Here is a 12,794-nt window from a genome sequence, read left to right on the forward strand (position 1 = left end):
TCCCTTACGAAATAGACAGTGAAACCTTCGGCGGATCTCAGTATATTGGGCAGTGACATATGTAATGCTCCTCCGTCTCAACCTCTGTGTGGCATAATCGGCAAATTCTTTCCTCTATGGATCTCCGTGTGAGCTTCCCGGCTCTGAAGATGCGCTCACCTCTATCGAAGAGAGAGAAAGAAAGAAAGAGTTGTATTAACGTCTACTAGAGGCCGAACTTGACCTATGAGACAAATCAATGTACAACTGTCAATGTCTTCTGGATGTCCAAAAAAAAAGAGGACAAAATGAACATGAAATAAACTATGAAAGTACTGAGCTAGTGGGAGGAGGTGATGGATGGAGCACTACCGCTAGAGGCTTAGTATGCAACCTATATGCGTAGGGTATACAAGAATGCAATGCAGATCTGTCTAGCTCCAACTAGTACCATAATGGGGGTGTAATATGTGATACATAGGCGATGGTGAGGCAAAAATACCTCGGAGCATGATCTCCGGGTTGTATTAACAAAAGAAAGAAAGAAAGAAAGATTGTATTAATGTCTCTCTCAGGACAAAGAGAACTGGCCTATGAGACAAAACCATGTACAATGTATGTAGTATCTCTGAGTATCAGATGGTGCACAGTGCACAATACAACAACCGGAAGATGAGGTCAGGATGTATGTACTGAAAGCTTTTTGGTATCAGAGCTCCGGCCTTCTGATCCTATTGTCATCAATCCTTAAGAAGAAAAGCTGAAGTAGCTTGCAGATTTGTCCCAAAAACTTGGGACAATGAGGCTTGATCTTTGTGATCACTCCCAAACCATCACCAATGGAGATACATAGCTTTGCACAGCTTGTGGATGTGTGGTGGTTAGAGCAAAAGGCAGAGTATCTATGATGAGTACACTTGCTGGTAGACAACAAGGTGACACCGGAAATCTATTTCCTAGCCCAGATGTCACCATAGTCATTGACCAAGAAGGCATGAAGCAAGGATACCTATGGGTATGTGCACCATATGAAGACCAACTAGCTGATCAAGCAGTAAACACAGGTCTCTCTGTTTCAAACTGGCACTCCAAGGCTCTTTTTCAATAAATGAAAGGGCAATACAGAACAGGCAAGCTATCATGCAAGCAAATGAAAGACTCAGCCAAATCGAGTCAAGGATGCTTTTCAACCACATCGAAGTGAAAAATTCGCTTGTAGAAAACCTAGCAAGGTTAAACAGGACCCTTAAAGAGAAATATCCTCAGCAAACAAACGAGCCATCTTCGCTAACCCACAAATCCTCACCCACTGTAGAAATGGTGGCGACGATACAGTCTTACAGGGAAGATGACATTCGGCAACAAAAGGCCAGCATCAAAGCTGCAAAAGAAAAATGGGAGAATGTTATGGATATGTTCCAAAAGATGAAGCTTTCCAGGAAGATCAACGAACCCCAAAAGACCGACGAGGCCATGATATCAGGTTTGAATCCAAAGCCTGACTTTGAAATAGTTGAAGAATTGTCTGCAGATTCATATAATGAAGAAGCCCCAGAATGTGTGGAAGGAGACACAAAACCCGTAACATTCATGTTGCAAGAAGCCCCTTCTTCCATCAATTTCTCAGAAGCTGATATTGGATGGAGAGAATGTATCTCTCATGAAGGGACAAATGGTAGAAAGCTCCCTGAAGAAGACAAATAATATCACAAGAAGAGCTCCCTACATTCGGAATGACCAACCTATTTTCCCAGTTGCATGGGTAATAGAAGATGAAGATATAGGAGAAGGAAAGTCCTTCACATTCAGTTGGGAAGAGAAAGTCGACGACTCTGAAAGAGTCTTTGACTACAACAGACAGCTTGCAAAAGCCGAACTCATCAGGAGCATTAATGCAAAGATCAATATGGAAGTAGTCCCCTTTGAAAAAGGAGAGCCATCAGCAAAGCAAAGCTACTAAACAAAGGAGAACTGCAATCAATAAACTTAGATGGCCTTACAAAGCAACAAGCCAGAGCAGTCCTTGGCAGAATGACTGCATACTTCTTCAGAAAAACCTCCATCGAGATCAGAAAAATCCAAATCAGGTGATCCTCACCCTACTCACCTTCTTTGAAGGAAATTTGAGAACATGGTGGTACCGGCTTCCTATAGAAACACAAACCATAGAGATGGGCAAAGGGATAGCCTCTCTTGAAAAGCTTCTACTCAGGCAATTTTTTGGAGAAGCAGTTGATGAGAAGGAACATTATAAAAATCAGTTCTGGAGAATAAAGTGCTTTGATCTAACAAGAATCAATGAAGTGCTGGGATAATATTCAACACTTGATCTACCGAGGGCAGCTATGGAATGATCCCTCGGCCAACACTTCTACACAAGCTCTTATCCAAAGGAGTTATCAGAAAAGGTTGTAAAAATCTTCAAACCACAGAAGATGAAGCAAGTAACAGAGGTCTTGAGCAGCTTCAAAACATGACATTTGGAGAAGTGCATAGGCACATCCTCCTCACTCTCCAACAAATGTGCAAAGATAAAAGGGTATAAAAAATGATGAAGAGTTATAATGAAAGAGCAAACCTTCCAGTGAAGCTTTGTGATACTTGGAATGAATCTAGAAACTATGGATGCAAGTTTGGAACGGAAAATTGCTCTTGTAAGAAGTCAGATAAGGTAAAACACAAAGCCTCCAAAGGACACAAAAGGTTTTTCAAAAGAAAACCATTCAGAAGAGTCTTCAGAAAGAAAACAATTAATACAGGTGATGCATGCTTTCTCTATGGCAAGAAAGGCCACTGTGCCAAAGATTGTCCTAAGGCAAGTTAAAGGAAGGTAATGACTCTCCTCGCAGAAAATGCAGAGTATGTATTGATTCAAACAGATTTAGAACTTGCTGGAGATATCTCCGTGGACGTCCTCAAGGACTTCTCAGGCTCAGAAGAAGAACCAAGTCCTCCGCCGTCGTCTACAGAAGAAGAATCCTCCTCCGACTTTGGAGAAGAACTAGTGAAGTCTGTCAGAATCAACGCTTTCAGAACTAAACCTCAGTTTCCCGGTTTTGAAAAGCAGAAATGGAAGCAAATCGAGCATCAATAGGGAAGTACTGGTGGACATTGGAAGCAAAAGGAGTACCAGCAGCAGGGAAGCACTGATGGACACCCTCAGTGCAAGCATGGTGGAGATAATAATAACCGCCACTGGAAAACACCCGACTACAATGAAGAAGAAGAATTCCTCTACAACAACCGATCTTCAAAACAGCAGTACAAATAGCTTGAAGAACTATTGCGACAATCAGAGGACTCAGAGGAAGAGGAACGTTCTAAAAAGAAGAAGAATCATCTCACCCTATAGCAAGTAGCAGAAATAACCAAGGGATTTTCTTGGAGCAGAGATGAATCTCCACCCAGACTGCCAGTCAAGGCGAAAGGAAAATTCCAGAGCAACACAGAAGAAGTGACAAAACTTAAAGCAGAATTGGCTGAACAATCAGAAGAACTGAGACAAGTGACCTACTGCTATAACTAGGCCATAATGGATAATCAATCATCTGCCCAGGATAATATGTAGCTGAAAGAACTTCTTGAAAAGTACAAAAAGGCACTTGCCAGACAGCAGGAAGATCTCGACTGTCTATTAGAAAAGAATGGTGAGCTCCTGGCCAAAATGGAGCTACTACAAATTCAATGCACAGAAGCACTGGCCAATTCCTTCGAAACCAGTATCAAGATGGTTAGTAGCTCTCTCGATCAAATAATTCTGGATACAAGGATCAGAACAGAGATCGCCAACAATCAATTTGCTTTCCTCTCCCTAGACATGTTCATCGACACTGGTGCCACAATAAGCCTAATCAAGCCAGGGCTCATTCGACCCAAAAGGATGAACAAATGCAGAATAGATGTCACTTATGCAAATGGCACTAAAGGACTGATCAGAGAAACATTTGTCACGGACATCCTGATCAACAATCTAGCAGTTCCCATCAGATTGTATGTCTATGAAAAGCATGACTGTGATATCCTAATCGGCACCGACTTTCTGTACACCTTCGAAATGTATGCAGTGTATCCCGAAAGAAACATCTTCCGAATCAAGATTAAAAAGGGACATTATGAAGATCTGAAGATAAAAGGAGTAGCCACCCCGCCCTATCAAGAAGATAGTCGAGCTACCAAGCAAAGAGGATTCTACAGAGGCATTCTTCAACACTGAAAGGTAGAGGTATGCTGCAGAAATCGATGCTATGTATAAAAAGTATCTAACCCTTTACTCCGAAGACCCCTTTGCTGCCAGATGGGAGAGATCAAAATTTGAAGTCGAGCTACCACTTAAAGAAGGAGCCACTCCGACCAAAGCCTCTCATCCTGGAATGAATCCTGATGATCTTGAAGAATGCAAGAGCCTTACCCAAGAAATGCTAGCCAAAGGATTAATTGAAGAAGCAGATTCAGATTGGTCCTCTCCTACTTTCTTCGTCAACAATCATAATGAAATCAAAAGAGGAAAAAAGAGAATGGTGATAGACTACAGGAAGCTGAACCAACATCTGACAGATAAAAGGTATCCTATCCCCACCAGCAAGGATGATCTGATCAGGTCAATCTCTGCTGCTAAATGGTTCTCGCAGTTGGACATGAAGTCCGGTTTTCATCAAATCAGGATTGCCGAGAAAGACAAACACAAAATGGCCTTTGTAGTCCCACAGGTACAATTTCAATAGAAAGTGATGCCATTTGGATTGAAGAATGCACCCTCAGAATTCCAAAGATGCATGGACTCGGTCTTCAGGCAATTCAGGAAGTTTGTAGCTCCTTACATCGGTGACATGTTAATTTTCTCAAATGTCTTAAAGAGCACCTCGAGCACTTGGAACAAGTCTTCAATGAACTTCAGAAATCTGGATTTGTGATTTCTGAAACAAAGCTTCACATGCTCCTTCAGAAGATAAATTTTTTAGGAGTAACAATTTATTTGGGACAGATAATGCTCAAGGAACATGTTATACAGATGATTTGCAGTTTTCCCGAAAGGTTTCCCAGAACTCAGTATGAAGGGCTTTGTGTGAATATATGCTCTTATGTGTGTGTGGAGTGTGTGTGTGAGAGCATATCTTAATACAGAGTTCTACACCCACTATTGGGCACTGATGATGTTAGTGGGGATGTCGTAGTATCTAGTCCATACTATGCATAATGGAGTTGATAGCTATATAGTCTTGTGGGTTGACTACCATGAGATCCCCAATAAATAGGGACAACCCCATAACACTGAGATGCACTAATTCTAACACTCCCTCTGCAGCTCATAGTGTGCAAGAGTCTGAAGAAAATAAGTTGATGAAGATGCAACCATAGACCCTCCAGCACCGCGAATACTGGAATCACCTCAGAGATAGCATCCGCCAACTTGTTTCCTTGAAACAAAATGTCACCATGAACAACAAGGAACTTTGCTTGGCTACGAATTCCCACACAAGTGTGCAGTGAACTCCAAGAATAGATGATGAGCTACTGGACACACCGCGTCCGTAATCCCCAACATTGGACAGAAAACACATCATGCCCCAAAAGCCTTGAACAATGAACTCGGAATAGATCCTGTTCATGATCTCTGCTACACCAAAGATAATCATGTCTTGCGCCAGGCGTCTAATGCTTGGAACTCCGAATCAAGGTTCCCATGCACCACTAAGTAGAGTTGCAATTAGCCCCCTCTCCCACCCACAAGCCTCCTCTGGCTAGAAGCACATGGGGGGAACTACATGTATACTAGAGAAGTACACCATCTAGGTCCTCTTGAGCCGGAAGCGCCTTGGAAGCCCTAGATGTGTTACTAGAGGAATTTGTATCACTGTCGTTTGTCGTGTCTTTGCTCTTTTTCTGAGATGAAGACTTGCCCTTGGTCTTGTCCTTCTTGGACAAACAATCCTTGGACATATGTCCTCTCTTCCCACACGAGAAGTAGCGACTATGATCTTTCTTTTGAATTGAAGTAAGTGCCTGATCAAAACTGTTGAGACCCACCTTAATCTTACCTTGAGAAATGAGGATGGGCTCTTTCTCCAAGAGTAGATAGCTAAGATCATCAAAATCCAATGAGTGGTGGTGACCTGGCACTGCAAAGCTCAAGAAACCACATCATATTCCGGGGGAAGCTTGGTGAGGATAAGTGCAGCCAACTGAGTAGAGGACAAAGCAGCACCCATTGTCAGTAAGTGGTCATGGATAACCTTGGCCTTCATGAGGAACGACTGCATAGAACTGCCTGCAGGAAATAACAAACCGTAGAGTTGCCCTTGCAAAGTAACTGTCCTCATTGATTAATCTCGAGCAAAGAGATCCTCCAATTTAGACCATACCTGATGAGCACCGGCGAGAGTTTGCAAGGCCGGTGGGGCCGGCCGATAGCAAGAAGATGGTGGCTGAAACAGAAAACGCAGCAAGGTAGTGAAACACAGCCACTGTAGGAGACTGATCTGCAGCCAGGAGAAGCTATGGAAGCAAAACGCGCAGCACAGAAGACGATGACGAGCAGAATTCAGAAATGATGGAGTAGCCAGAACCTAAGCGAATGATACCATGTTGGAGAATGCAAAGGGGGAAGCATAAACTGAACAAGCGAGAGAGAGAGTAGAGAGAGCTTGTGGACAAGATCACCTTTTATAATAGCAAACAGCTTTACAATGGCAATAGCCAGCAAGAGATATTGAACAATGTGCATGGGATTGGATGATTGAAGTGAGCAATGGGGAGACTCCTTATATAGTGAAGAAACAACCTAGCCGACTGCCTCTAGAATAGGTTGACCAGCTTACAACCTACTACACAAGGGAAAATACATAAAATCCCCAATAAATAGGAACAACCCCATAACACTGAGATGCACTAATTCTAACAAAGTCGAAGCAGATGTAGAAGCTCCTTCAGATGTAGAAGCTCCTTCCGCCCAGTTACGAGAGACCAGGGTCTCTATCTAGAAGGTATTGTTTTTTTGGGGGTCTGCCATGTATCAGAGTCAGGTTTGTCTTTATCTTTCACATTCATCACATGAGAACCTGTCGAGGCAACTTTTGCTTTTTCTTTATCCAGACTTGTATGCTGTGAATGATTAACATTCTTGTCCTTTTGAGTTTGCACAAATGGCATTGGAGTAGATTGCGGAGAGCATAGCTTTTTCATACGGCAAACGCATATGGGTATGGAAGTCTGAAAAAAGTACTGTTCAGACCCCCAAGAAATTCCTTACGTCAAATACCATACGACACCCTAAATTTAAGGAAAAACATGCTACATATGACACAAAAAACCAAAGAAACTCGAAAGTTGAAACTGCAAAGATTTTGGGATTAGAAAAAACATAAATGATGTAGAGCTAGAATCCAAACTCGGGACTTTATATTACTGTTTACATCATACATGTATGATCAATGATGTATCATGTAACATGTTACATAAGTGGGGAGCGTGGAGTAGGCAAATGGCAAAGCCTGTCACTTGTAGCCTATAGGCTGTGCCATGTGGAGTTTGGACAAACATGAGGAGGTCCAAGCCTCAAGAAACTAAATAAAACATGAGTGGAAGCGAGCAAAAACATGGATGATGGAGTGCTCCTTATCTTTTTCTTTGTTAAGCATATCCAATGTGATCTCCATTCTCTCATAGCCTCTTTCTTTGATCTTGGGGATGAGCCTTAAGTTTGTGTGTATGAAAACAAGCTTCTCCGTATGAGAAGGGAGAAGCTTGTTTCTTCTCTTAGTATGAATGAGAGAAAATGTGGTCCAATTTCTTTCACATGGGGAGGCACATGTGCCTTGAGAAAGCACCCTAAGTGCAATAGCTTGTAATTTGGGTGTACAAGCCCCAAATGTCTCCCACCATTTCACACCCTCTTGCATTCTTTTCTCATCTTTTGAAATGGGACAAGCAAATGTGCCGCTTTCTTCCTTATACTTGTCCAGCTCATCAATGAGATCTCCTGCAAGGCGAAATCACCCTTAGTGTATTCTCCAACAATGCCATCCATCCATCATGCACCTCTGAGTCACTATCTTGCTCTTTTCCTTTCCATTCAGGGTGCAAGATATAGCCCACAACATACAATGGTGCGTGCATCATTTCCCATCTACCAATGCATAGGTCTTCGATCTCTTTCATCTTATTGGCCTCAATGCCTTGCATGTTTTGCACTTGCTCTACCATACAATCTGTTAGCACATACTTGAGGCCCGGGGTGGCTCCTTCCCTGCCAGCCAAGCGGAGAATCTTCAAAATGGGAGCGCATATCTTGACAATGGTTCTTGCCTCTTGCCAAAAAGATGCAGCGAACACAATGTCTGACACTTCAATTGCTTGAGGGGTCTTTGATACCTTCACTTTTACAAATTTATCATCAATCATCAGCTTGCGCACACCCTGCATACATCTCTCATCCACAAGACAGTAACTAGCATAATAAAAAAGTATGCAAACCGAGTTGTAGAAGGCTTCACCAAGTCCTTCTTGCTGAGTTTTCTAAACAATGCCAACACTGTGGACTTCCTTGTGACAAATGGGACAACTTGAGTTGCTTGGTTTAGCATTTTCGCAACCCAAGAAATTTTGTCAATGTCCTCAGACAAGAGGTCCAAGCAATGGCATGCAAATCTAGTGTAGAAAATGATCGACCACTCCTGTTCAACCAATTCCCCAGCCCGAACGCAATTTGATGCGTTATCCATACCTGCACAACGTTTGCTGGGCCAACCTCAATGATAATCTGCTTTAAATGCTGGAAAATAAACTCCCCAGACTTGAACTCCCAAGATGTGTCCACAAATTTCAAGAATACAGCACCATGAATGGAGCATGCAAGAAAATTTATGATAGGCCTGCGCCTAGTGTCTGACCATCCATCAGAAGCAATGGTGCATCCATATTTTTTCCATTTCTCGTGCACACCCATGATCTCATGATCAATGCATTTGACCTCATCCACTAACTCAGTGGTGCACAAGTAATGGTAAGATGGAGGCACATAAGAAGGACCGGCATGTCCAATTGCCTTCACCATCTCCAAAAAGTAAGGACTCCTCACTTTCCAATGGGGAATGTCATCCGCATAAAAGAATCTGCGCACTGCAATGGTTGCTTGCTTTCGCGCTTGTACATTCCATGCATTTGCCAAATCTCCCTTCCCTTTAGACATCTTTCTCTTCTTACATGATGACCAAACATTTGCACTACTGCTCACTTGTGTACTTCCTTGTGTGTCCATTGATGCGGACCCTGCACCCTGAGATACAGCTCCACCAAAATCATCCACCAAAGCATCCACAAAAGCCTCTCGGCCATGAACACTGCTACGACTGTCTGCATGTAACCTCCTCCAAACATCTTTAACCTCTTCTGATACATTTGCGCAAGGCCCCACACCATGGGCAACCAAGCCCAACATGTGTGCCCGAATGTGTAGCGGGCCTCCATCCCATTGGTGAGGGCATTAATTGCATTTACAGGTGAATAGCCCTTTCCCAAGGGTCTTCACTTGGGTCACATATTGCGACTCCGGACGCTTGGATTGGCCCATTTGTAAAAAGGGTGATTTAGACAGAACTTCGTTAGAGGTTGAAGAGGTCGACATTGGGCAGCAAATTGAACAAACTTGAGTGATGATTCTTGACTCTTGAAGTATGTACTATGAAGAGGGCTCAGGGGGAAGGGACTCTTGAAGTATGTAACATGAAGAGGGCTCAGGGGGAAGGCAGTGGGCATACGTGACACAACTACAAGGTTGAAATTGGAAATTTCCAGGTTTCAACTTCAAGACTCAAGTCTCACAAGAGGGGGAAGGGGAGGCGCAGGCAGAAAAAATGGGGACGTAGGTTGTAAAGGGGGGCGTAGGCAGAAAAAAGAGGGCAGCCTATAGGTTGTAAAGGGGAGCGTAGGCAAAAAAAAGTACAGGCTACAAGGCCTAGGCTACAGTCGTGGGGTTTGACAAACTTCAAAGTTCAAACTTCAGCTTGTAAATTTTCTTACCTTAAGGCTTAGCCCGCTGTCGCTTTGGAGTTTGCTTTGCTTGGGGGCCTCAACACGGTCGCGTACAGCAGCCGTGCAGTGCAATAGCACGTAGTGCCATGCACGTCAAATTAGCAGCCAAAAGTTTCGAAAACCTCCAATTTTTAGGGCACCGTACGGAAAAACATTCTGTACGCTGTGGGACGTGGACGTGGGCGGACGTTCGGAATTCTTGGCGAACGCGTACGAAAAAAACTATGGCTGAGAGGGCATGGCTGCAAGGCGGCTGCAGTAACAGCAAAGCACATTTTGATTGCATATGACCAAACTTTTTGCAAGTAAAGCAAGAACCTGCAAAATTTTCCCATTTAAGCTTAAAGAAAACTTCATGTGTTGGAATGCCTTGCATTTCAATATCCATTGCAACCTTGTCACGGGTTTATTTGTTTGTATCCCAAAGGATACAGAATTTGTTAACACTGCCAAAAGATTTGGGAGGGCATACAACCTTACCCAATGATTCCGCCAGAAAAGGGAATGTAGGGCGCATATAGATTGGGAGGTCCACCACCTCAACCCATACAGGGTACCTATGTTTGATAAAATTCTGATAATCCTTGGTGGGCGACCAAGGGTATACATGCACCATTTGTTGTCCAAAGAACAAGGTCCAACAGCATTCGTTTATGCTTGGATTCAGTGAGAATAACCTCATAGAAACCTCTTGCTGTAGAGTAATCCCCTTCCACAAAGTATCCACCAAGCATGGCTTTTATCCTTTGGATTACCACTTTTGAGATAGTCTTGTAATTGGATTGAGGAGTACATGACCAAGGATTTTCAAACGAAAATCCGGCACAAGTGCATCCGAAGCTTGTCGGATGTCTACAAAGCCTTCCTCAAAAGTGTCACAAAATTGTTGCAGTTGTCTGCGTTTGGAATCAATAGACAATTCCCTTATGTGGTAAGTAGCTACAAATTGGGCCATGAAGAAAGAGAGAGGGGAAACACAGGTGAGAAATAAACAAGAGACACAAAAACCAAGAAGATACAGACACACAGAGAAGAGGGGAGGGGAGCAAAGCAGAAAATAAGAAGAAAAACAGGCAAAATATTTAACACGGATAGGGATAGGAGACAAAGGGGAAGGGTGTACACACACATACTCTCTCACTCTCTCTCTTACATCTCTCACTCTCTCTCTTACACACACACACACACACACACACACACACACACAGTCGCACCAAGAAGAAACAAGAGAAGGAAATAACGAGCAGCAGGAGAGGGAGCAGGGGACAAGTGGTAGACATGCAAGGCTGCAGAGGCAGCAATTGGCGGCAGAACAATTGGTGTTGAAGAAACAACAGAAGACAACCAACGCTGTAGGAGGACAAGAGGCCGGCGCTGCAAATACACTAGAGGGCGGCAAGCAGCGGATGGCGCTACACAGGTAGACCATAGACGCTGCTCCTCTTAGTCGAGCACCTCTCATTCACCAAACACAAACACACACAAGAAGCTTTTGCTCCTAGAGCTAGATACACCACCATCCGGACAATTCTTACTCTTTGCTCATGCGCACTGGCCAGTTTACCAAATGGATGTCAAGTCTGTCTTTCTTAATGGTGACTTACATGAGGAGGTGTATGTTGAACAACCTCAAGGTTTTTAGGTTTCCGGACATGAGGGTAAGGTGTATAGATTGCACAAAGCCCTTTATGGTTTGAAATAGGCACCCAAGGCTCGGTTTGATAAGATTGATGCATTCTTTCTTTCCCTTGGATTCCATAGATGCTTTACAGACAACAATATGTTGATGATTTATTGATCACTGGCTCACATCTTACCAAGATTGAACAGCTCTGGTCTGATTTGGCTCTCACCTTTGAGATGACTGATTTAGGACTTCTCCACTACTTTCTTGCGATGGAGGTCTATCAGTCTTTTGATGGAGTGTTCCTTAGCCAGTACAGATATTTGCCGCAGCTCTTGGAGACATTTGGGATGACTGAGCGCCGTCCAATTTCTTGTTCGATGGGTCCTAACTCCAAGCTCTCCCGTGATGATCCTCTCTCCTCTTCGAGGATAGTACACAATACTGGAGGCTTGTTGGTTCTCTTATTTATTTGACTTACACAAGGCCCAACATTTCTTACAATGTCAGTGTTCTCAGTCAGTTTTCCTCCGCTCCTCAACATTCTCATTGCCAGGCCACTTTGAGGGTTCTCTGATACTTATCCGGTACCTTGGACCATGGTCTCTCTTTCAGAGGAGGCACTGAGCATGTTGGATACTCCGATGTTTATGGGACAAGTGATCAGGATACTCGACGATTCACTTTTGGTTATTGCTTCACTCTTGGTTTTGGTCTTATTTCATGGAGATCCAAGAAGCAGAATACAGTTTCATTATCTTCTATTGAGGCTGAGTACCGTGCTTATCTCGATACCTGCTATGAGCTTTTATGGTTATTCCAGATGATGAACAATCTTGATGTATTCTCGGATTCTCTGATCTGTATTCTTTAAGAACAACCACAGTGCCTTGGGTGGCTTGAACTTAATCCTTCCATGGCAGGACCAAACATATTGAGGTCCACTTTCACTTCGTTCGTGAGCTGGTCATCGATGACATCATTACACTGGAGTATTGTCCTTCTCAGGACAACATTGCTGATCTCTTCACTAAACCTCTTCCTCAAGATACTATTGATCAGCTCCTTACTTGTATGGGAGTTAGACCCCCGTGCTAGAGCTGAGAGGAGGTGTTGGACATGTCATCTCCAGCTCTCTTTTACTCCATTTTTTCCTGCTTTTTAT

General features: G+C 43.4%; 1 protein-coding gene and 1 pseudogene across 5 annotated transcripts in view; one reads left to right on the top strand and one right to left on the bottom strand.

The window, feature by feature from the left end:
* The window catches only part of LOC147608263 (uncharacterized), a 133,647-nt gene that overhangs the window by 8,370 nt on the left and 112,483 nt on the right, over positions 1 to 12,794 (top strand). The window lies entirely within an intron of this gene.
* Positions 6,105 to 9,544, bottom strand: LOC147608264 (uncharacterized; annotated as a pseudogene).

This window comes from Cibotium barometz, chromosome 53 (genome assembly GCF_041138505.1).
Source record: "Cibotium barometz isolate CiBa-2024 chromosome 53, ASM4113850v1, whole genome shotgun sequence".
Taxonomy (NCBI): domain Eukaryota; kingdom Viridiplantae; phylum Streptophyta; class Polypodiopsida; order Cyatheales; family Cibotiaceae; genus Cibotium; species Cibotium barometz.